Consider the following 25,675-nt stretch of genomic DNA (forward strand, 5'->3'; position numbering starts at 1 on the left):
AACCCCCTCTGGGGTCCTTGGGTCCTTCCTGGGTCTGTTGTCGCGCAGGCCGGGAGCTCCCGCGCAGGCCGGGAGCTCGCGCGCACGCCGCCGGGTGATCGCAGCTCAGATCCATGTTTGATCTCAGCAAGCTTGGAGTAGAATTACAGCAAGGTTGTGGTTGATCCCTGCAAGCTCGTGCTTTCAACTCCACTGATGTTTAGGGTGATCTTAGTTTCTCTCTCTGAGACTGGAACTTAAGTTTTTCAGTCTACAAAACTCTTTTTGTCTCTTGCCAGCTTGCACTCAGCTCCCTGACCTTGTTTTCTCCCATTGATGCCTCACCTTGACTCTGGAAGCCCCTAGACAGAGCCAGTAGGTGCCTGCTCTAAGACTCAGGTTTAGCAGCCTCTTTCCAAAATGGTGACTGGACAATTGCTCTTTTCTGCATATCTTTGAACTGGATTGGAATCACTCTCCAGGCACTGTAGCCCACATTATCCATGGCTCTGGTCCATTGCTGCATTTCTCCATGAATACCTCTAGAGTTACTTGTAGTCACCATGCCTCTATAGGTTTGAGCCACTTCTCCCATGCCACAAGTTGAGGTTTATGCAGAAAGTGATGTTTGCCACCTCTCACCTCTTCATTGAAGTCGCTCTCCCTGTGGGCTCCAATTCTAACTTCAGATTATTCCTGGGTCTCAGGACCCACTTCCCTGCTTCTTCTGTTCCCCACATTGCTATAGTCCAATGTCTGAACTCCAAATCTCAGAGAGGCTGGTTTTCTGCTGCTCACCAGTCCACCATATTCCTAGAAGTCATGAGAACAATTCTTTTGTTCTGTTTATTGGTACATTTTAGGTAAATGATACAGTTACATTCATCATTGGGATCTTGTATCTTTACATGATGTATCTTGGTTCTTATATTTTGCCCATTCCCCTGGCCTCCCTTCACTGCCTCCATGCATCACTATTTACAGAGTTCTCATTTCCATTTTTAAATTTTCTATTAATTTTTCTTTTCCCTTCTTATCTTTCCCCTACCCCTCCCACTTCCCCTGCACCTTTAGACCTGTTTTCTTATTACACAGTATCAATTATGCATTTTGATTCTTATTTACACTTTTAGTTTTTCACACCAGAGAAACTATTCACTATTTACACATGTGTGTCCTATTAATTTCACCTGAGTATGTCCTCAATGTGCATCCACTTAGCTATAAATATCTCTAGTTTCTCGTTCTTTGTGGCTGAGTAGTACTCCATTTTATAAAAAACCACATCTTTTTTATTTTCTCCAGTTGATAGGCATTTTTTTCATATATTTATTTGCTGCTTTTACTTGTTTGTCTGAGAAATGTTTGTTCATTTCAGAAGCCCATTTTGAATTGGGGTTTTAAATTTGGGGTGGGTCTGATTTTTTTGAGTTCTTCATATATGCTATGTAGTAGACCTTTGTCTGAGGAATAGCTGTTAAAAATTTTCCCCCACATTGTAGGTTGTCTTTTAGCTCTGTTGGTTGTTTCTCTTGCAGTGCAGAAGCTTTTTAAAAAGATGAGATCCCTGTTTATTCTTTGTTTTATTTCCCATACTACTGTGGATTTGTTCATAAAGTCTTTTCCTATGCCAGCGTCTTCAAGAGTTCTACCTAACTTATCTTCCAAAAAGTTTAGTGTTTCTGTTTTAATATTTAGATCATTAATTCACTTGCATTTTAGTTAGTGCATGGTGAATGATAGCGTTCTACTTTTAATCTTTGGCAAACTGAAACCCAGTTTTTCCATTACCATTTATTAAAGAGGCTATCTTTCCTCTGGTGAGGATGGTTGGCTCCTTTTTCAAAGATGAGGTAGCTGACTATCTCTGGAGTTGTTTCAAGAGCAGAATTCTTGGTAAGTGTACCTCACTTCAGGAATCTAAATATCTTTGGAGTGTCAACCTTTGGCAGATATTATTATGAATTCACCATTATGAATTCAGGGATTTTCCTTTGAAAACTACAGTATTCACCTTTTTGTTATGGCTGTAAGGTGCTTCTCATGAGTTTACTAATTGCTTCATTAGTTAAATTAATACTCATAACCATTCTGGTAGATCAGCATGGTAGACTCTGTCAAGAAAACTTGATCTAGAACCTGAAAAGAGGCAAAGGGGTGATCATTTTCTTTCACAACTGTAAAAATATTATGGCACAAATCCTCTAGGGATTATTTAGGTACACAGGGATGCAGTCTCTGTTAAGATGAAGGCTGAGAAGACTGCTTTGATAAAGCACTAGATAGGAAATATTTTAGGCTTTATATTGCTTGTTGAATATTCTTTTCCTTCTATGTTTTTCTTTTGTACCTCTTAAAAAATGTAAGGGATATTCTAATTTTGTGGGCTGCACAAAAGAAATATACTGTTAGTAGATACTCCTACCTTCTTCTGGACTAGGCTACTTTACAGCTCTGCAGGGATAGAACTTATAAAAACTAACAGCATGGTAAATGATTCTTGTGTGAGAGGAATGTGAATAACTCCTCTCTGTAGGAATGTAAATAAATTTTGTTCTGTATAAATACAGCTGGTTTCTATGTGGTAGAAAAAGACAACTAAATATTACATTTGATTGTCCCTAGTAGACTAACCAGCTTTGCATCTATTAATACATTTATTTTGATATTTATTTGGCTGTATTTCTGTTCCTCATTACCTTACTGGCTCATTAGTAAATGAGTTAAATAAAATGTTTAACATAAATTTACTTTATATTTGTATGAGTATTGTACTTTTTTGAATTCAGAAATACTAATTTCAATTTTTAATCAGATTCTTTGGTCCACTTGTCCCTCCCCCCCCATAAATTCATTTACTTTCCACCTCTTCAATCATTCTTTTTCATTTCCACAGCACTGAATTATGAATCTGAAGTCCTGGATAACTTCAAATACTAAAAATATCCATCATTCTAGCTTTTAACTTTCTCCAATTCCATTTTTAAGCCATCCATCCTGCTTCATGGTACTCATTTTCACAAAGGTAGAAATGGGCTATGAGAGACTGCCTACATAAGTCAGTTCAGCCTTAACTTTATCCTCTTTTGTTTCATGCTTCAGTATGAACAAGGTGGTGTTTTTATTTGCATGTAGGCAAAAGCTCTGACTTCCCTTCCAAATTTTTCCAGATTCTTCCTGATGAAGTGGTACTTTTGACTTCTGTAATATTACAGAGACAGACTTTCCTAAGTTCAAAGCAGCCATGGGGAGGGTACCTGGAGGACCCTTCTTAATCGCTCCCAGTTGATTATAGATGGTCTTTCCTTGACCTACCACAACAAGCAAATGAGAAGCACACACTCAGTAAGCATATGACTGATTGCCTCTTGGAGAGATTATGTGCCTGCTCTGGATGTGAGGATATATCTGAGGAAGGACATTAGTTGCTGGGCAGCTTTCACAGAAATCAGAAGCTGTTATACACACACTGTCAGAGACACACAATGGGAGGGATGGTTTTCTATTGGGGATGCCAAGGCTTCATGTGTCCTCTTCTTCACTGGCACCATTGACTCTTTCCTCATTGCCCTCTGCCTTTGGCTCAGCTGATTCATTACAGGTATCAAGTTGTTCCTTGGCCTGGGCTATCTGAGTCATTAACCTGTCCATTTGGGACTGGTTGTCTGCCAGTATCTGTCACATGAGCCTTTGCTTCCTAGATGTCCAGTAGATGAAAGGCCTTTTGTTCCTCATCAGCAATCACTTTCTGAAATTTCTTAAATTCTTGTTGTATAAACACTTTCATCTGGTCCTGAGTTACTTTAGAGTCTGAGCTCTTGAGCTTTAACCTTTCTACCAACTCGTATCATTGCCACCTTCAGTCCACCTGAATCTTTGCTCTTAACTCTTCACAGGCTTCACCTAGGGTAGATAGCTGGTGGCCCTGGTGTGCCCCAGTGACTGGACAGAGCACACAGATGAGCAGTCTATCTGCCTGGAAGTAAGTGCTCAAATCGAGTCCATGGTCTGGACATTTCCTCTTGGCCACTCTCTCTGTTTCCATTTCTATTTCTGGGTCAAATTCAGTCTTTCCCTCAGCTTCTCCTTCTGCCTTAGATTCTTCTTGGTTGTCCTCCTCCACCTGGCTTTCTTGCTCATCTTTCATGTCTTCCTCACTGTTTTCTTTGGTTTCTTCCTCACTCTCCTCCTCTGTCTTGCTTGCTTCTTCCCACTTGTTGTCGTCCTTGTAGTCGCTCTCCTCCCACACTTTGCCTTCTACTGCCTTCTCCTGCTGTGCCTTAGCCCTAAGGTCGTCCTTCCCTACCCTGTCCAGAGAAGCCATGACATCCAGGCCTAGGTGCCATGGACTTACTACCCCAGGTTGTGAGTGAAGAAGTTAGGCCTGTGTGCCTTGGCATAGCTGAGGCCGTAGCAGAAGCCTCATTTCTTCTGCTGGAAGGGCACACTTCCGGGGCCCTTGCAGACTCGTCTGGCTCACATTCATCACTTGTTCAGTTGTGAGGCAGCTCCTTGAAGTCCATGCCTGCTCCCGTGGCCATGTGGAGGCTGGGACACTGAGGCTGAGGTCTCAAGGCCTGCCGCCTTGCCTGGGCGAGGCCTCCAGTTTTGGGAAATCCTGTTGCAGGAATCACCGCAGGGCTGGGCCATGTCTTGGAGTAGGGCTGGGGTAGCAGGCAGACCCTGCTGGCCTGAAGTGCAGGCCCTTGAGTGGCTCAGGTGTTGTACTGTTAACTGAAAGTTATAGTGTAGCAGTAGTATTCACCTCTTTTAAGAGTATAGAAAATTGAATTTCTAAATATTTATGAGACTTGCTCAAATGAAACCAGTATATGGTTTGAACTGTAACCAAACATGTTTTTAGATTTCTAGTAAGAAAAGGGAAAACCAAACCAAACCAAACCAACTACTCCTGTCATATTGCACTGTTTAGTGTTAAACTGTCTGGAACAGTTAATTTTCTTCATTTTGGAAAAGGAAAACATTTCAAAAGCCAAAATTTTATACAGTGGACTCTTGAGTTATTAACAGCCTGACATACAAACAACTTGGGATACCATCAGAATCTTATAGAGCCCTCTTCCAGACAAAATGGCCCCAATGGTCCTACATTCTACAATGGCTCCGGTTCCTAAAATGGTTTCCACTTGGAAATGAGCAACTTTGGAAAAGTGAAACCTACCCCCTCTGGAGAAGCAGAACCTAACTTGTTGCTCCATCCTGCTACCCACTCGATCCTCCCCTTCCAATCATCCCATGTCCCCTTGCTCAGCTCTCACTTTCCCCACTGCACTTCCCTATATAAACCTCATCCCAGTTAGTCTTGCCCTCTCTCACTATTGTTTGAAGTATCCCGGCAGCTCTTTTCCCCAATAAAGCCTTGCCTTGGGTGCTCCTGTTTCAGATCATTTTCTTTGAAAACTTACAAACAAAGTCTTGAGATATGACCCCAATACTGGCTGCTTGTGCTTCTAGATAGTCTCAGATACAGATTCAACCCATAAAGAGTTCTGGAAGGAACATTACAGCATCCTTTCCAGTATGGGGTTAATTGAGAAGTCCTGGTCCAGTGTCTCTAAGGACACTCATATCTGCCTGAGTTTTCAATTGATCAATTTGAGCTATAACCAGCCCTTGGGAACGAAATGAGTTTGTAAATCAAGGGTATTTCTGAAAGAGAAAGTTTTGAAAAGGTCTTTGATATCAAGTTAGGCCATAATCCAGAAACTATGAATAGTAGTCATAAATGGTAAAGGCATCTATAAACAAAAGTATTCATAGAATAGCAGTAACTTCCTAAATTCTCTGCTTCTAGGGAGAAACTGAAAAAGTGGAAGGTTCTACATTGTGTTATCCAAGATAAACTCTCCTAATGTCCATCCCATATTATCTGCTATGAATTATGACCATCATGTGGTAAACTAATTTTCTGTATTTTGTACCCACTTCTCCTTTTAGAGTATCTGGTGCAGTTATGTAAGATAAAAACTCTTTTCTTTCTTTTCTAAATGTATGCTTGTAGTAAAAGTATACAGGTTAAAAAGTATTAAATGTGTTCAGATCTACTTTTCATGTTATTTAACATACGCACATATACAAGAAAAGGAAATGGAGAAAGAGAATAAATTGCTGTCAAAAATACATTAAACACTCAAATATCCTGAATTATAAATACTGTTTTGGACTTTATAGAGTTATAAAGTAAGTATCTTTGGGCTGGGGATTTGGCTCAGTGGTGCCATCACCTGCCTCGCAAGCACAAGGTCCCAAGTTCGATCCCCGGTACCAAAACAAAAGCAAAAACAAAAAACAAACAAAAGTAAGTATCCTTCACGTTTGAGAAATATCTCAACATTTAAATAATGCTGCTGTGTAATATATTTTCTTCCATGATATTAAAAAAAATGGTGAATAGAAAGTATCATCATTTTATGGGTAAAGAAATCAAGAGTACATATACAAATTCAATGATAAAACTATGTTTGCAGCTCATTTGCTGTCTTGAATTGCAGAGTTTCAACAGTATATAATAACTCCTTTTGGAGCAACACATGAGAAATTTAGCTAAAGTAAAATAACAAAAACCCTGTACAAATACTCAAACTTCAGTTAAGACAATAGAAAAATGAAGAAGTTTTCCTTCCAAAAAAGGTCTCTAAAGATAATAGTTCAGGTACCTCATGTATATTAGTCCCATATCATGTGAACCAAACTTTTCTGTATTCCTTAAATAAGCCTTAGAATTTTTTGTGCCAGGAAGCAGGAAGTGCTAAAAATGATGAGCTCATATCAAAATGGCACAGAACCAATGTGCAGGGGCTCACTGGTCAAATTTGGAACAATGAGCTGGATGCGGTAGTGCATGCCACTCAGGAGGCTGAGGCAGGAGGATCACTGCAAGTTAGAGGCCAACCTGGGCTACATAGTGAGTTCAAGGCCAGCCTGGACTACAAAGTGAGACCTTGTCTCAAAACCAAAACCAAAACCAAAACAAACAAACAAAAAACCCAAAAAAACCAACTAAAGTGTAAATAAGGTTCAAATGGTATAATTGATAGTGTGAAATAGGAAGACAGAGGCTAAAGGAGAAGTGGAAGGGGAGGGGAAAGGAAATAAGGGAAAAGAAAAAATGTGAAAAATGGAAACAAAGTCTTTGTAAATAGGGAAGGGTGAAGGAGTTGAAGGGAGGGCAGGGGAATGGGGAAAAAAATAAGAACCAAGACATATCATGTAAAGGTACAAGATCCCAATGATAAATGTAATGTATTGTTTGCTTAAAATTTACCAATAAACTTAATGGGAAAAAACAACAAAAAATAAACAACAAAATGATTTTATAATCAATTGATGAAAAAACAAGCTTCATATTCAAAAACCCTTTCAGAATGCATCTATAATGAACTTACAGTAGTCTTTCTTTAGTTTTGATTTCAGTGCTGTCCAAAATACTAAATGGAAAACTCTAGAAAGAAAGAATTGCTAAGTTTAAGTTGTATGTCATTCTGAATAGTGCAATGAAATCTTACGCTGTTCTGTTCAAATCATAAGTGACACCTTTGTCCATGGTATCCACACTGGTATTTAAGTCGCTGTCATGGTTACTGGAGTGGCTGTCAAGGAAATGCAGGGTTCAGCACTATCTTTGATTTCATATATACACTGGGACTCATAAAACATATCCCTGGTAGATAACGGGGTGACTGCTATATTAATAAAAAGGCCTACTTAGAAAAGATATTGCACTGACATCTTTAATTATAGGACATTTTGTTATTTTTGTTGCTTTTTGTTTTTGTTTGTTTGTTTTTTTAGACAGGGTCTCACTATGTACTTGAGACTGACCTGGAACTCACTACGTAGCCCAGGCTGGTCTCGATCTCGCAGCGATCCTCCTGCCTCAGCCTCCTGAGTGCTGGGATTACAGATGTGTGCCACCACGCCCAGATCTGTTGCATCTTCTATGTATTTCTTTAAGAGCTACTGCTTTCTCTCTCAGCACCTGTTTACGTCTTCTTATTTTTTCATTTTGGGTAGTTTCTTCCAATTCTGCTGGTGTTACTAGAAAAATATCTTCAGTATAATCTTTATTAAAGGAATGACTTGGTTCAAAAATTATATTTGCATTCAATGCACCTTTCTCTTGGGAACAGTATTTTATGTTGGTTTTCTTTTCTGGTTTTGCTGTGGCTTGGGTGAATGTCATGTTGCAATATATCTGAAATTGGCAAAATACTGCTAAGGGTTTCAGAAGGGTGACATTTGTCTCCCCATTTGTGACTGTGTTGAAAGCACTCTGTTTTTCTCTTGTGTGATCCATCTTCCTAATGGTTTTTGCTTTTCTTTTCTTACCAAAATTGTTTGTTTTCCTCTTTCTTTGCCACACACTCTGTCTCTTTGTCTCTTCACCAAACTGCTAAAGTAATCAGAACCTTTTGCAGAGCCCAAATGGTCAGGAATTTGAGTAAGGCAAACTTTCAAATCTTTAGTGAGACACCAAATATCTTTTTAAATTCAGCATTACTCTTCAAATAAGATGCCTTCTTAATGCTTTCTTGAAAATATTTCTCCTCCTTGCTTTCTCGAGTACAGTTTTCTAATGTTGACACCGTCTCATTCTGGATCAATGTGAGGTGTTGCCTGAATTTTCCTCAGCAGGTTTCAGGAAGACCCTCTGTAGGTTGTTGGGCATTCTAGCAGGGTGAGGGACAGTACATCTAGGAACATGGACAGTGGTCAAGGTGCAAGAGGACAAGCTGAACTGCACTAATGCTGTTAAATCTCTGCTTGCATCACATTTTGTACTGCAGAATTGTCCAAAACAAAGCCCATAGCTAATCCCACAGTGAAAGGGTAGAAAAATACACCCTCATTTTAGTGGAAGGCATACAAAGCAAGTTATAATGGAAGGTAAAGAATTGAGTTCAATAATTTAACCTACGGAAATGTGAAAACCCAAAGAAGTGTGTCAGACAACCCTCCATATCTGTGGGTTCTTTAGCTGCTGATCCAACTATCTCTGCATTGAAAACATTTGAAAAAAATTGTATCTTCCTTTAATTTTATTTCTTGTCCTTTTTTGCTAAACAATGCAGTATAACTATTACTTACATTACACTTATATTAGATATTATGTCATCTGGGAATGATTTAAAGTACATAGCAGTGTATGTTCATTTTATATACAAATATTATACCATTTTATACAATGAACTCAAGCATCCTTAGAGTTTGGTGTCCACAGTGGTCTTGGGCACTAAGGGACAACTGTATTTTGATGGAAATGGACTTGTGACTCAATCTATACATTGCAAGTGATTGTTTTTATTGCATGAATTTTTTGAGATGAAATTGTTTGAATAAACAAATAAATTTCCATCCCGTAGTTGGGAAATTCAGGTGAGTACTTTTATTACCATTCACTATGCTGGCATATATGAACACAGGGGGAGAAAAACTGTAGATTTCTCTTAGCTTTTGTAGAGCTTGAAGTCTAGAAATTTTGTGTTTTTTAATGGTTAAAAAACAATCAGAAGCTTAGTATTTAATGACACATGAAAATTATATTTAATTCAAATGTTGTTAGAACACAGCCAACCTCTTTTACTTATTGTCTATGACTTTTTATATGGTAATGGCTATTTTGAGATGTAAAGACCTAAAAAATCTCAAATAATTACTCTGCTTCTTTATAGAAAAAATTAATGGTTCCTGTAAAAATATGAAAAAGAGCCACAGATATATAAGTATGTATGTCTACATGTATACCTATAGGCATATACATATATACACACATAAATGAAACAGCTGTGTATCACTTAATAAGAATTTCAGGGGTGGAAGAGAAATTGAAGATAGTTTTTAAAGAATTACTTTTATTTCAGAGATACAGAAGCAGAAGCTAAGATAGCTAAAGTAACTCATTGAAATCACACATTATATTAGTGGAAAAACTAAGAAAACAATGTATATTTACTAATTTAAAATTTTTCCTCTGCAGTATACTGCTATTCAACATCTTTTTCTAGTGTACACTTACAAAAATGAATTTAAAATGGGATAGGCCAGAGGGTTACATTGTCTCACCTATGTTTGCTACTCAATTTATTTTAATTGATATTGTGACTCTAGAGTAATGTCATGAATGTTTCCCACATGGCTGGGAAATATATCAATTATAGGGTTAATTAATGTTGCTGTTTAAATTCAACATGGATTCTTATTATTAAATGCATCTATTTGATGGGAGTTTTGTTAATCAGGTTCTGAAAACCTCTTCTGATAAACTCCACTCCATGCTAATAAACCCCATGAATCACTTATTAAATTCTAACTGTTCTTGTCTTTCCCTTCTGCACTATTAAGCCACGTTTAATTTGTTCACATGGTTTTTAGAGTCAATAACAAAACCTTTATTTTTATACACCATGCAATCAGAGTTACAAGTGTTCACTTTCTATAATTCAGTTAAGTGCCTACGTAACACATCATAGAGGAAGATACTTAGCTAGAGGATTGTTAAACACTAACAGGCAAAAAATCAAATTGGCTTTACTGAAGTTCAGGAGTAATGTAATACTAAGAATGGTACTTACAAAAAGAGCAAATAAGGTTCTAAATTTAACATGTTTGGTACCAAATGACATAGGAATAGAAATTACAGGTTTAAATGGCATTTATTTCTTATTTCTTCTACATCCTTTTCTATCAGATAACCCACATCGGTCTTTAATTCACATAAAGTAAGCTCATAGATCTTGAATATACAGTTTGATAAGTTTTGAAAAATCTTGCCTCTAGGCAACCATAGTTCTAATCATGCCAGTGCTACAGAATATTTGCTCATATATCTTTCCAAATACTTCCTCCTATCACGAGATGAGATTTTTCTGCTCTTGACCTCCACCTAGATGAAACCTTACAGAATTTACTGTATACTGTCTTTCTTTGCTCAACATACTGCCAGATTTATTTGTGCTTTTCCAGTTTTTTGTTTGTTAGACTGAGAATTATTTTGTTGTATGAACATGGCACAAATTAGTTGTTCATTCTCCTGATGGATCTGGATTTACCCTCCTTGGGTGTTGACTTTGATTAGTAAATTTGCTGTGAACATTCTTCATGAAATTTTGTACATATGCATATATGAGTGAAATTGCTAGGTTGTAGGGTAGGTATGTTTAACATTACAGTATATGATATTACCCAGTAGTTTTCCAAAGTACTTCTGCAACATATGATACTATCAGTCTTAAAGATGTGCTGTTCAACTGTGTGTGTAGTGATATCTTATGGTGCTTTTAATTTGTATTTTTCTCATGATTAATGATGTTGAACACTTTTTAGGTACTTCCTGGCCTTTTGAACATTATTCTTTGTAAATATCTACTTAATATTTCTCCTCTTATTCTTTTTCTTTATACTGTATTGCTTTTTTATTCTTAATTTTTAGGAGTCCTTTATTTTAGTGAGCTTTTTAATCAGATACATATATTACTAATATTTTCTTCCATTCTCCTGTGTTTAACTTTTACATTGTCTTAATGGCTTTTTTGGGAGACAGGGTCAGGCTGGCCTTGAATTCATGGTGATCCTCCTGCCCTCAGCCTCTCAAGTGCTGGAATTGCAGATGTGTGCTATCACACCTGGCTTATTCGCTTCTTTTGATGGGCAGAAAGTGCTCATTTTTTTTTTTTTGTTTTTTTGAGACAGGGTCTCACTATGTAGTTGAGATTGACCTGGAACTCATTATGTAGCCCAGGGTGGTCTCAAACTCACAATGATCCTCCTGCCTCAGCCTCCGGAGTGCTGGGATTACAGGCATGTGCCACCACGCCCGGCTGGAAGAAAGTGCTCATTTTGATGAGGTAGAATTTATCAAGCTTCTCTTTAATGTACACTTTTTTGTGCCCTAAGAAATTAATCAAAGTCATGAAAATATTTTCCTGTTCTTTTACAATTTTAACTTTGCTATTAAGGTTTATTTTAATTTTTTTTTTTTTTTTTTTTTTGGTACTGGGTATCAAACTTGGGACCTTGCACTTGAGAGGTAGATAGCAGAACCACTGAACTAAATCCCTAATCCTCTATTAAGGTTTATGTTATATTCAACCATCCATTAAATTTTGTTTGTGGGTTGAGTTAGAGGCCAAGATTCATTTTCAATATGACATTCCATAATTGAATGCTATTTGTTGAAAAGATTTTCCTTTTTGTATTGAATTGCATTGGTCAGTGTTTAAAATAAATTGACTATGGACCAGGGATTTAGCTCAGTGGCACTGTGCCTGCCTGGCAAGCACAAAGTCCTGAGTTTGATTCCTGAAACAAAAAAAAAAAAAAAAAAGACTATAGGTATAGCTCAATTTATGAATCATATGTTAAATTATAATCTATTAAATTATCTTTAAGGTGGCTCCAGATGGTCCTGATTACTATGAATTTTTATTCTTGAAATTGGAAAGTGCAGGTCCTCCAAAATTTTTTCTTTTTCAATATTATTTAAAAATTTTAAGTTTCTTTTATATACCTTTTAATCTTACTCTACCAATTTATACAAAAGCTGCTTGAAATTTTCAATAAGATGATAGTGAATAATAGATAATTCACATCTTATAAATACTGAATTTTCTGATCCATGAATGTAGTATATTTCTTAATTTAGTTCTGTAATTTATTTCAGTACTATTTTATAGTTTACCACATAGAAGTTTGGAATCATTTTTGGTTAAATTTATTTTCTGTATGTATTAGCGCCTGAGTCAGTTTTGGCAATATACTAGGTAGGTTTTTGTCTGTGCATGTGGTGCTGGGACTTGAACTCAGGCCTTTGTGCATGCTAGGCAAGCATTCTATCACTGTCTCATACTTCCAGTCCACCAAAGTTTCAATGTTGGATTTCTAGTTTCCTAGCTTAGGAAATGTGCTCACCCATTTTTCTATGAATAGTGTGGGAATCTTCACTGACAACCTTCTTGAGCTTGTATCTGAAAAGAGGTGAAAGGATGCAAAATTCAGGGAGTACATTGAGGTCTTTGTTCCCTAGAAACCAGGAAGTGTATTCTTGAGAAGCAAACACAACAAATATCTACACTAGTTACTGAGCTACAAATCATACATTGAATTAATTTAATTAAAAATCTTTCATTTGGGGCTGGGATTTAGCTCAGTGCTTCTGGTATCAAAACAAAACAAAACAAGCCCCCCCCCAACAAAACAAAGTGAAGCAACAGGGTATGGTGGCACACACCTGTAATCCCAGCACTCAGGAGGCTGAGGTAGGAGGATCACTGTGGGTTCCAGGCCAGCCTGGGCTACCTAAATAATTCAAGGCCAGCCTGAACTACATAGCTAGACCTTGCCTGAAAACAACAACAACAAACAAAACAAAATGCATCTGTTTTCAGTTGCAAGGTCCTGAGTTGGATCCTTGATACCAAAAACAGAAAAAGCCCCAAAAAACAAAAAACAGAATCTTCATTTAATTATTACAGTGTAATATGAAGTATACCCTATTTTCATTTTAGTAATGTAGGTATTTTGGCAGTTGTAAACTATGTCTAAGATCTTTTTTTTTTAAAAATTTTTATTGAGTTTATTGGTACAATCTAGGTATACAATACAATTACATTCATTATTGGGATCCTGTACCTTTACATACACTCCTAGATGATGCAAAGAAGAATAACATAAGACTGATAGGAATCCATGAAGTAGCAGGAGAAAACACAAATGACTTAAAAAAGCTGTTCACAGAATTAATGACGGAAAACTTCCCAAACAGAGGGGAAGAATTTGACATTCAGATAACTGAGGCATATAGGACCCCAACTAGCCACAATCAAAAAAAAAATCTACACCTAGACATATAATAATCAAGATCCCAGAAACCCAACAGAAGAACAAAATACTACAAGCAGTAAGAGAAAAGAAATAAATCACATGCAAAGGAAAGCCCATCAGAATCACAGCAGACTTTTCAACACAAACCCTTAGGGCAAGGAGAGCCTGGAGTGACATATTTCAAGTACTAAAAGAGAGCAACCTCCAACCTAGATTGATGTATCTAGCAAAACTCTCTTTCAAAATGGATGGGAAAATAAGATACTTCCAAGACAACACCTGAGAAACTAGACGAATACCGAACCAGCACTACAAGCAATTCTAAACAATGTCCTAGAAAAAGACAATGAAGGTAACAACACCATGAGGCCCAACAGACCAAATCAAATAGGCAAGGCAAGAAACTAAAAGGAGAAGGTGAAAAAGTAACCTTTCCCTATTTTTTGTCAGTTTCTGTTCTAGAGTCTCGAATCACGACTTTCATTTTGCTCACCATCTCTATGGTTATCTGGGAAATTATTTCTGTTTTGAATTTTTCTAGAGCCTGATTGATCTGTTTTGTTACTTCCTGTGCTTTGAGTTCAGGGTGCCCTGGTGGTTCACTATCGGCCTTTTCATCCTCATTTGCCCTACTGTTTGCCATTGGTGAACTGGAAGTCTGTCCTTGTGTCTTGCTTAAGTGTTTTCTCATTTTTATTTTTGTTGTTGGGCTGTCCTTGATTTAATCTCTGGATTATCACCCAAATCTTCCTGATATAGTTGCACCCTAGCTTCTGGGTCTCTAATGACCCACAGACATTCTTATCTCCATAACATCAGAGAAAACAGCTTATCGAATCAACCACAATCCTTTATCCCAACCACCAACACAATATGATCAAGCACAACTTGGAAACTGACCACCTGTGGTAGTCACTAGTCTATCACCCTTAAACCATTTGAATTAAATTGAAATCAAGAAGCAGTCCAAAACATGTCTGCAGTGAACAAACTTTTCAATATAGTATATTTACCATTTAGGATGGGGGATCAGACAGAGCTAGGACTCAAGACCCCTGATATCAGTTAGCTGCTGGCTGAACCCCATGATGCAGACTGACCTCAGGCTGCAAGGCCCAGATTGAGTTCCTTCTGAATGTTTGAACTGCACACCGTTCTTCTACAGGTTTCCCATGCCCTTTCTTTAAAGATATTCAACATTGGGAACACAGAAAAATACCCTCTATGACCACCTCTGCCTCTGCAGAGTGGGTCCAAAGACTGGCTCAATCAGGAGGTCTGAGAGTGTGCGGGGTGGGGGGTGTTTAGGGGAGTTGTGGGGGTTCGGGGCGCCCGCACAGCTACCTTCCTGGTGCTGGAGTGATGGCGGCTCCCGGTGGGGGAAGCTAAGATCTTTTCTAGCTTCCAGAAATTCTACTAAAAGTCATTTTTTGAATATGAAAATTAATGTGTTCAGTATAAATTCTTTTGTTTGTTATAGCGAGTTTCATTATATTGCTAGTTGGCAACACTATACTTTTTATTTTTCCTTCCTGAAAATGAAGAAAACTATTATCACATTATTTATTTCTTTATATACAATGAGCCATCTGAATTAATGTATCTAGATTAGGAATTTAGAGTGCTACGCTGGAGTTTCTGCTCTGCTGTACACATCTGTGGAACCTCATGCCTTATACTTCACCTCCCTGTGTCTGTCGTAGTCAATTTTTCCTTACTAGGACAAAATACCATGCACCTGCAACCTAAAGGCAGAGAGATTTAATTTGGCTCATGTTTCAGTCCACAGCCAGCAGGCTGGCATGGCACGGTGGCATAGAGGAAGAATAGCTTCTCACTTCATAGTAGCCAGGAAGCAGAGAGTGAAGAGAGAGTCAGGGAGGGAGGCATACCCTTTCAGATTATATCCCCAGTGACCTGCCTCTTCTGAGCAGACCCTACTCCTAACACTAAGCCAGCTGTAGTACCCCTGTAAACCAAGCATCTTCCATAAGCCCTGCCTCTGAGTGCATAAAGCTTTGGAGGGACATCCAGATGTAAACCTTAGCAGTGTCTTAGCTTCCTTTTCTAAAATGAAAGAGCCGTGGGGTTGGGGTTGTACGAACAGCAGAACATACGCTGAGTATGTAATGTGCAAAGTCCTGGATTTGGTTCTCCCAGCATCCACACGTGTATACACACACTAAAGTACTGATGGCAAACTTTTAGAGACTGAATGCCCAAAGTGAAACTTACTTATTTATCGCAGAGTGCCAACACTGCAATTAAACCAGAGTACTGAGGCTTTAGTTTAGAAAAAACAACTCATACATTAACATAGTTTGTCTTTGTTTTTACAACATCTTTTGTCTTCAAATGCTGTGTGCCACAGTTTTGCAACCACTGCAGTAGAGGATGAAAAGAAAAAAGAAAGGAAAAGAAAGCATATTAGCAAAGTCTTTGTAGATAGGGAGGGGTGGAGGAGTTAAAGGGAGGGCAGGGGAATGGGGAAAAAATAAGAACCAAGGTGGATTGTGTAAAGGTGCAAATTTCCAATGAAGATTGTCATTATATTATATACCTTAAATGTATCAATACAATTAATTAAAAAAGAAAGATTATTAGGCATTATAGATAGAATTCTAAAGATGCCCTCCCCCATAAAGAAAAATTCCAGACTCATAGTTATGGAATCAAACATATAACTGAGGTATTGCTGTGAAGGGACTTTGCAGGCTAAGGTTACTAATCAGTTGCATTGAGATAGAGAGATTAACTTGCATTATCTGTGTGTGCCCAGTGTAATCAAATGAGTCCTCAAAAACAAAAATGAAGAGGGAGGGAGAAGGGAGATGAGTAAGAAGGGGGTGCCAGAGATTCAAGGTGTGAAAATGACTCAACCTGCTATTACTAGTTTTGGAGATGGAGAATAAGACACGAGCCAGATAATCCAAACACCTCCAGAAGGTGAGGGCAGTCCTTGGCTGATAGTAAGGAATTGAGTATCTCAGAACTACAACCACATGGGAATGAATCTGCCAGCAACCTCAGTGATCCTGGAAGTGGGTCTCTCTCCATAGTCTCCAGAAAGGAATACAGCTGTTTTTATACCTTGGTTCCTTTTCTTTCTTTTATTTTCTTCCTTCCCTCCCTGTCTCTTCCTCTCCCCTCCCCACCCTCCCTTTTCCCTCCTCTTCTGTTCTCTTCTCTCTCCTCTCTTCTTTTGTCTCTTTTTTTCTTGTACCAGTGATTGAACTCAGGGAGGCAGTGGGACCACTTAGCTAAATATCTGGCCTCCTCTCTTTTCTTAGGGTTGAATCTAGGGTGTCACACATGCTAGGCAAACACTTTACCATAGAGCACCCCCCAATGATTTCTGTGTGGATCATAAAACTATACTGTGTGGTTGATGTCATCACCCCGGCTTGGACTCAGAGCCCTCTCTCCTGCGCAGCCTCCTCTAGCGCTGCACCGTTTCCTGCGGGTGCTGAGTGATTGGCTATAACGCAGCTCCAGGTGGGTGAGTTTGACATCATCGCCCTGGCTTGGACTCAGGGCCCTCTCTCCTGCATGGCCTCCTCTGGAGCCATGCCATTTCCAGCGGACACCACTGATTGGCTCAGACATAGTGGCACGAGGGTAGCCGCGCGGGTGCCGCTGAGCCCCCCCCAAGCTATTAGATCCCCTGACTGAGCCAGTCCTAGGATGCACTCTGCAGAGTCATGGTAGGTTATAAAGGGTGGTGACTGATCCTATTATGTTTCTGATTGTATTGATAGGGATAAAGGATAGGGATTGATTTGATGAGTTGTTTGTTCAATTATGGAAATGAGAATGTCTATAAGTCATTAGAGAATCAAAGGCTGGGATGCAACGATATCAGGAAGATTTAATGACCCAGGGATTGAATCAAGGTCAATCCAACAGCAAAAATAACGATGAGAAAACACTTAAGCAAGCCACAAAGACAGATTTCCAGTCCACCAATGGCAACCAGTAGAGCAAACTAGGATGAAAAGTCAGATAGTAAACCTTCAGGACACTCAGAACTCACAGCACACAAAGTAAAAAAACTGATCAGTGAAGCTCTAGAAAAATTCAAATCAGAAATTATTTCCCAGTTAACCATAGAGATGCTGAGCAAAATGAAAGACATGATTCGAGAATCCAGAACAGAAACTGACAAAAAAATAGATGAGCTTGGGAACATAATAGAAACCATGAAGGCCCAGCATAAGAAAGAAATGGAAACAATGAACACCCAACATAGGAAAGAAATGGAATCCATAAAACAGATTCAAACAGGTATCCAGGAGATTAAAAATTCTATTGAAAGCATATGTAACAGAATAAAAAATTGCGAGGATAGAATCTCAGATATAGAAGATAGGATAGCAGACAATGACCATGAAAAAGAGAGGTCTCTTAAAAACAGTCAGGGAGCATGAGAAATTGATCCAACAACTCCTAGAGGATGCAAAGAAGAATAATATAAGACTGATAGGAATCCATGAAGTACCAGGAGAAAATGCAAATGACTTAAAAAAGCTGTTCACAGAATTAAAAACTGAAAACTTCCCAAGCAGAGGGGAAGAATTAGACATACAGATAAGCAAGGCATATAGGACACCAACTAGCCACGATAAAAAAAAATCTACACCTAGACATATAATAATCAAGAGCCCAGAAACCCAGCAGAAGGACAAAATACTACAAGCAGTAAGAGAAAAGAAACAAATCACATGCAAAGGAAAGCCCATCAGAATCACAGCAGACTTTTCAACACAAACCCTTTAGGTCAAGGAGAGCCTGGAGTGAGGTGTTTCAAGTCCTAAAAGAAAAAAACCTCCAACCTAGACTGATGTATCCTGCAAAACTCTCTTTCAAAATGGATGGAGAAATAAGACACTTCCATGACAAAGAACACTTGAGAAACTTCATGAATACTAAACCAGCACTGCTAAGAATTTTAAACAATATCCTAGAAAAAGACAATGAAGATCACAACACCAGGAGGTCCAACAGAGCAAATCAAATAACCAAGGCTAGAAACTAAAAAGAGGATTAAAAATAAAAAGAGTTAACAAAAGTACAATAACATGACAACAATAAGTCAGTACATAACAGTTATAACTATCAATGTCAATTACCTCAATTCACCAATCAAGAGAAATAGATTGGCAGAATGGATTAAGAAGCAAAATCTAACAATATGTTGTATATAAGAAACACACTTAGTGCAAACAGAAGCCCATAGACTGAAAGTGAAAGGATGGAGAACAATTCTCCATGTGACAGGAGCACAGAAAAAAGCAGGGGTAGCAATCTTATTTGCCAACAAAACAAATTTCAAACCAAAACTGATTAAGACAGACAAAGAAGGCCACTACATCCTTGTAAAGGGAACAATTCAAGAGGAAAAAATGACAATCATAAACATATATGCACCAAATATAAATGCCCCCAACTATATAAAACAAATATTAAATGACATGAAAAACCAAATAACCACTAATACAATTGTAGTGGGGATCTGAATACCCCACTATCACAAATAGACAGATCATCTAGGCAAAAAATCAACAATGAAATACTAGAACCGAACCAAGCTTTTGAATGCATGGACTTATTAGACGTCTATAGAGTATTTCACCCTACAAAATCAGAATATACATTCTTTTCAGCTGCACATGGGTCATTCTCCAAGATAGATCACATACTAGCTCACAAAACAGGTTTGAATAAAGGCAAAAGAATTGAAGTTATTCCCTGTATATTATCAGATCACAGTGCAATAAAGCTGGACATCAATAGAATAAGAAACCGTAGGATCTTCACAAACACATGGAAATTGAACAACACTCTCCTGAACAATCATTGGATTACAGAGGAAATCAAAGAAGAAATCAGACAGTTTTTACAAATAAACAGAAACACCATTACAACATACAGGAATCTATGGGACACAATGAAAGCAGTTCTGTGTGGAAAATTCATAGCACTGAATGCCCACATTAGAGAAACAGAGCAAGCTCAAATAAACAACCTAATGATGACTCTTAGACTCCTAGAAAAACAAGAGCAAGAAAAACCCAAATCTTGAACAAGAGAGGGAATTATAAAGATAAGAGCAGAAATCAATGCAATAGAAACTAAGAAAATGATACAAAAAGTAAATGAATCGAAGAGTTGGTTTTTTAAAATACTAAATCAAATTGATAAACCCTTAGCAAACCTTATCAAAAAAAGGAAAGAAAAGGCCCAGATCCATGTAATCAGGAATGAAAAGGTGAAGTCACAACAGATCTCACAGAAATCCAGAGGATCATTAATACATACTTTGAGAACCTGTACTCTAATAAAATGGAAAACACAGAAGAAATGGACAGATTTCTGGATACTTATGAATTACCAGAGTTGAATGAAGAAGATAAAAACATTTTAAACAACCCAATCACAATCAGTGGAATTGAAAATATAATTAAAAACTTACCAACAAAGAAAAGCCCAGGTCCTGATGGATTCACTGCTGAATTTTAAAAGACATCTAGAGAAGATCTATTGCCATTACTCTTCAGACTTTTCAACGAAATTGAAATCCAAATTCATTCCTGGAAGCAACTATCACTTTGATTCCCAAACTGGGGAAAGATGTAACAAAAAAACTACAGGCTAATCTCCTTAATGAATATAGATGCAAAAATCCTCAATAAGATACTCGCAAACAGAATACAGAGGATCATCAAGAAGATCATTTATCCTGACCAAGTCGGATTTATTCCAGTGATGCAAGGATGGTTCAACATAGTAAATCAATTAATGTAGTACACTATATTAACAAAGTCAAGGACAAGAACCACATGATCCTTTTGATAGATGCAGAAAAAACATTTGACAAAATTCAACACCCATTCATGATAAAAACCCTGCAAAAAATTGGAATAGATGGTCTATGTCTCAACTTAGTAAAGGCTATCTATGAAAAACCAACAGCCAACATCCTATTAAATGGCCAAAAACTGAAAACCTTCACGTTAAAATCAGGAACAAGACAAGGATGTCCACTATCACCACTCCTCTTCAATATAGTTCTGGAAACATTAGCCACAGCAATTAGACAAGAGAAAGAAATTAAAGCAATAAAGATAGGAAAGGAAGAAGTTAAACTGTCATTATTTGCTGATGATATGATGTTACTCTACATTGAATACCCAAAAAACTCCACCAAAAGACTTCTAGACTTAATTGACACTTTTAGCAGAGTAGCAGGATACAAGGTCAACACCCAAAAATCAATAACCTTCTTGTACGCAAATAACAGACTCACTGAGAAAGAAATTAGGGAAACAATTCCTTTCAAAATAGCACCCAAAAAGTGAAGTATCTGGGAATCAACCTAACAAAAGAAGCAAAAGACCTCTACACTGAAAACTATAGCACTCTGAAAAAAGAGATTGAGGAGGATTTAAGAAAATGGAAAGATATCCCTTTCTCTTGGGTAGGAAGAATCAACATAGTGAAAATGGCCATACTACCAAAATTGCTATACAGATTCAATGCAATCAATACCAATTGAAATCCCAACACTATACTTCACAGAACTAGAAAGAAGAATCCAAAAATTCATTTGGAACTATAAGAGACCTAGAATAGCAAAAGCTATACTAGGCAACAGACACATGGCAGCGGGTATAACAATTCCCAATTTGAAACTATACTACAAAGCCACTGTGATAAAAACAGCATGGTACTGGCAAAGAAGCAGATCTGAGGATCAGTGGAACAGATTGGAAGACACAAAAACAACTCCAGATGCACTCAGCTACCTCATCTTTGACAAGGAGCTGCCAGTCCCCACTGGAGGAAAGATAGCCTCGTTAATAAATGGTGTTGGAAATACTCGATCTCAACCTGCAAAAGATTAAAATTAGACCTTTATCTTTCACAACGCACTAAATTAAAATCCAAGTGGATTAAAGATCTAAACATAAAAAGAAAAACACTAAACTTGCTGGAAGATAGGTTAGGCAGAACTCTGCAAGACATTGGCATAGGAAAAGACTTTATAAACAAATCCCCAGTAGCATGAGAAGTAGCTGAAAGAATCAACAACTGGGATCTCATCTTTTTGAAAACCTTCTGCACTGCAAAAGAAACCATCAACAGAACTAAGAGACAACGTACAATGTGGGAAAAACTTTTTACCAGCTGCTCCTCAGATAAAGGACTATTATCTAAAATATATAAAGAACTCAAAACAACCAGCCCTCCCAAATATAAAGACCCAATTCTAAAGTGGGCATCTGAAATGAACAGACATTTCTCAGACAAAGAAATAAAAGCAGCAAGTAAATATATGAAAAAATGCTCAACATCACTGGTCATTCGAGAGATGTAGATGAAAACAACACTGAGATTTCACTTCACCCCACAAAGAATGGCTGCTATCAAGAAATCATACAATAACAAATGTTGGCGGGGTTGTGGGGAGGAAGGAACTCTTCTCCATTGTTGGTGGGAGTGCAGACTGGTGCAACCACTACGGAAGTCAATATGGAGATACCTCAAATAACTAGGATTAGAGGTTCCATTTGACCCAGCCATCCCTCTGTTGGGTATCTTTCCAAAAGAAATGAAAGAATCATACCACAGTGATATATGCACACTCATGTTTATAGCAGTGCAGTTTGTAATAGCTAAAACTTGGAAACAGCCCATCTGCCCATCATTTGGAAACTGGATAAAGATGTGGTTTTTCTACAAAATGGAATACTACTCAGTCATAAAGAATGAGAAAGTAGATTCATTCATAGTTAAATGGATACATTTTGAGGATATACTTCTAAGTGAAATAAATAAGGCACACATATGCAAATACCAAATAGTATGTCTGGTGTGAAAAACTATAATAGTACTCAAGATCCTAATGGGACACTTAGCAAATAGGAAGAAAAGGATCAAAGGTGTAGGGACAGTGAGAAGGATATTGAAGGGGGAATAAGGGAAAAGGAAAAACAATATGAGAAAATGTAAAAATGGAATTAAAGTGTTTGAAGGGGGAGGGGAGGGTGAAGGGAGGTTGGGGACAAGGGGAAAAAATGAGAACCAAGACCTGTCATGTAAAGGTACAAGATCCCAGTAATGAATGTAACTGTACTGTCTACCTAGAATGTACAAATTAAATAAATAAAGAAAACTATACTGTGTGTAGATGTTTGACACTGGATTGTGAGATAATTATTGTCTTTTTTGAGCTGCTAAAATTATGGTAACTTGTTATAACAGCAATAGAAACCAAGTACATCAAAGCTACACATTTATAAGGCTACCATAGCTAAGAAGAAATATAAATGGGAACATGTACATTGAGTGGGCTGGACATAAAGTGATAAGTTGTTGTTGATCCTTTGCCTCAGTGTCTAGAGAGCAAGAAGGAATAGTGGGGACAGTGGTGAACTCAAGGGTGTATGTCCTATCTAAAGAGAGCCATCCTTACTCATATCCAGTATATAATAATATTGTACACAGCTAAGTTATTTAGATAATTTTGCAGGCAGTTAGACAGGGCTAGGCCCTCGAGGAAGTCAATTCAGAACACAATTAAGGCTCATATACTTAAGGCCAAGACTCAAAAAGGAAAAGTACTGCACTCAGATACTTCCCCTAGAGATAAATATCAGTGATATATATTCTGAATAGACACCAGTCACCTTAATTGGGGACCAAAATCTTTCTAGCCCATTTCCTTTCTGGAAAATACTTGTCATACTATGTAGGCTTTCTATGTGACTTGTTTTTCTGCACAATTCCTGTTACCATTATCTAAGTAATTATACTTGTTGTAAACTTACTGGTTGATTCATTTTGTTCTACCTCATGATTTCCCATCAGATCAATATTACCTAAGCAACTATACTTGTAATCTTATTAGTTAACTGTACTTTTGTCCCACCTTTTGCCCACCTCACTTCAATAAAACATCTTTGAGAAGTGAGGTGGGTGGGCATCCCACTTTCCAGTCCCAGTTCTGTCTCTCTTAGACAGAAGATACCTTTTTCTCAATAAATTCTTCCTACTCTTAACCTCTGTTGTTCCTAGAATTCATTCTTTGATTTTAGAGAACATGAACTCAGTATTTTGTATATCTAGCATGTTGAGAGTTATAATATTCCCCTTGTTCAAATTATTTACATTATTTGGATTACTTGGTGCCCTATATCAATAAGAAGGTGAACTCTGTATTATAAGATACTGTTCTTTTTTGTATGATTTAAATTGCTATGTATTATTAAATGTATCATGTATTTTTATTAGTACATTTGTAGTACATAACAATTAGATTGTTTTTTTTTTCCCTGTGCTGGAGCTCAAACTCAGGACCTTGTGCTTGTGGGGCACGTGGCAGCACCACTGAGCTAAATCCCCGGCCTCATGATAATTGCATTCATTGTGTGGAGTTGGTACATGTACATAACACATCATAATTTTTAAATATTCCCTCCCCCTCACTTACTTCCCAGCTGCATTTTTTCCTATCCTCCCACTCCCCTCTCCACCTCCTTTTTTTCCTATTACCTATCTTTTATTTTGCTTTTTATTTAAATTTTGGGTTTCTCATATAAGAGAAACAATGCAATATTTAAACTTGTGTGTTTGATTTATTTTACTTAACATTAGGAGTCCAAGCTGTATCTTAGTTATTTTTCTTCTTGCTGAGCTAAAATACCCAACACTCAAATAGTTATTTTTCTTCTTGCTGAGCTAAAATACCCAACACTCAAAGTTAAGGGAGGAAAGGTTTATGTAGCTCACAGTTTGTAGAGGTTTCAGTTCATGATTGGTTGGCTTCAAGGCAAGGTGGAATGACAGACTGGTGTCATAGAAGAGAAACAGCTCATGGCAGGCAGAAGGCAGAAGGTAGCAAGGCAGCAAGAAGAAAGCAATGAAATCAGCAGTCCTCTTTATGTCTCTTATACTTTATCCAGGCTACAGGTAGCACACACACCCTTAATCTTAGCGTCACATCCTTAATCCCAGCATCACACATCCTACATTCAGCCACCTCCAGAAAATCCCACCTATGACCACATGAGGCTTTGAGGAGATATCTAGACATAGCCATAGCAAGGTACATCCATTTTCCTACACATGACTCATTTATCCTTCTTTATGGAAGAGTAGTACTCCATTGTGTATAAATACCACATTTTCTTTATCCATTCACAAGATATTCTTTAAAATAGCTAGAAAATTAGATTTTAATGTAAAATTTCTTAAATTTTTTTTTTCTCATTGAGTTTATTGGTACATTTTAGGTATACAGTACAGTTACATTCATCATTGGGATCTTGTACCTTTACATGACAGGTCTTGGTTCTCATTTTTTCCCCTTGTCCCTTCCCTCCCTTCACCCCCTCTTCCCCTCCCCATTAACAAACACTTTATTTCCATTTTCTCATTTTCTCATGTTTTTTTTCTTTTCCCTTATTACCTTTCCCCTACCCTTCCCACTTTCCCTACACCTTTAGCCCTTTTCTTCCTATTTCACATTGTCAGTTATACCATTGGGATCTTATGTACAATTATAGTTTTTTACACCAGAGAAACTATTCAGTATTTACACATGTGTGACTTATTTATTTTACTTGAGTATATCCTGAATATGCATCCATTTTCCTATGAATGACCCCAATTTCTCATTTTTTATAAAATTTCTTGATTTTAGACAATTGTCAACTCATGCAATCTATAAAGATAAGCAAAATTGGGAAACAAAATTTAACCTGAGGTATATCAGTTTTTAACTTTTGGACAAGATACTCTAAATTTCCTTGACCTGACAATAGAGAGAAGCATAATATGGAGCATATACCTAAAA

At 37.6% G+C, this 25,675-nt stretch overlaps 2 pseudogenes; both read right to left on the reverse strand.

Moving 5' to 3' along the window:
• Nucleotides 1-3,501: 3,501 nt before the first annotated feature.
• On the reverse strand, nt 3,502-4,520 carry LOC104863656 (annotated as a pseudogene).
• Nucleotides 4,521-7,501: 2,981 nt separating this feature from the next.
• Nucleotides 7,502-13,002, reverse strand: LOC104863661 (annotated as a pseudogene).
• Between the last annotated feature and the right edge of the window lie 12,673 nt (nt 13,003-25,675).

The sequence above is a fragment of the Fukomys damarensis genome, unplaced genomic scaffold (genome assembly GCF_012274545.1).
Source record: "Fukomys damarensis isolate Sample0158 unplaced genomic scaffold, DMR_v1.0_HiC HiC_scaffold_28, whole genome shotgun sequence".
NCBI classification, from domain to species: domain Eukaryota; kingdom Metazoa; phylum Chordata; class Mammalia; order Rodentia; family Bathyergidae; genus Fukomys; species Fukomys damarensis.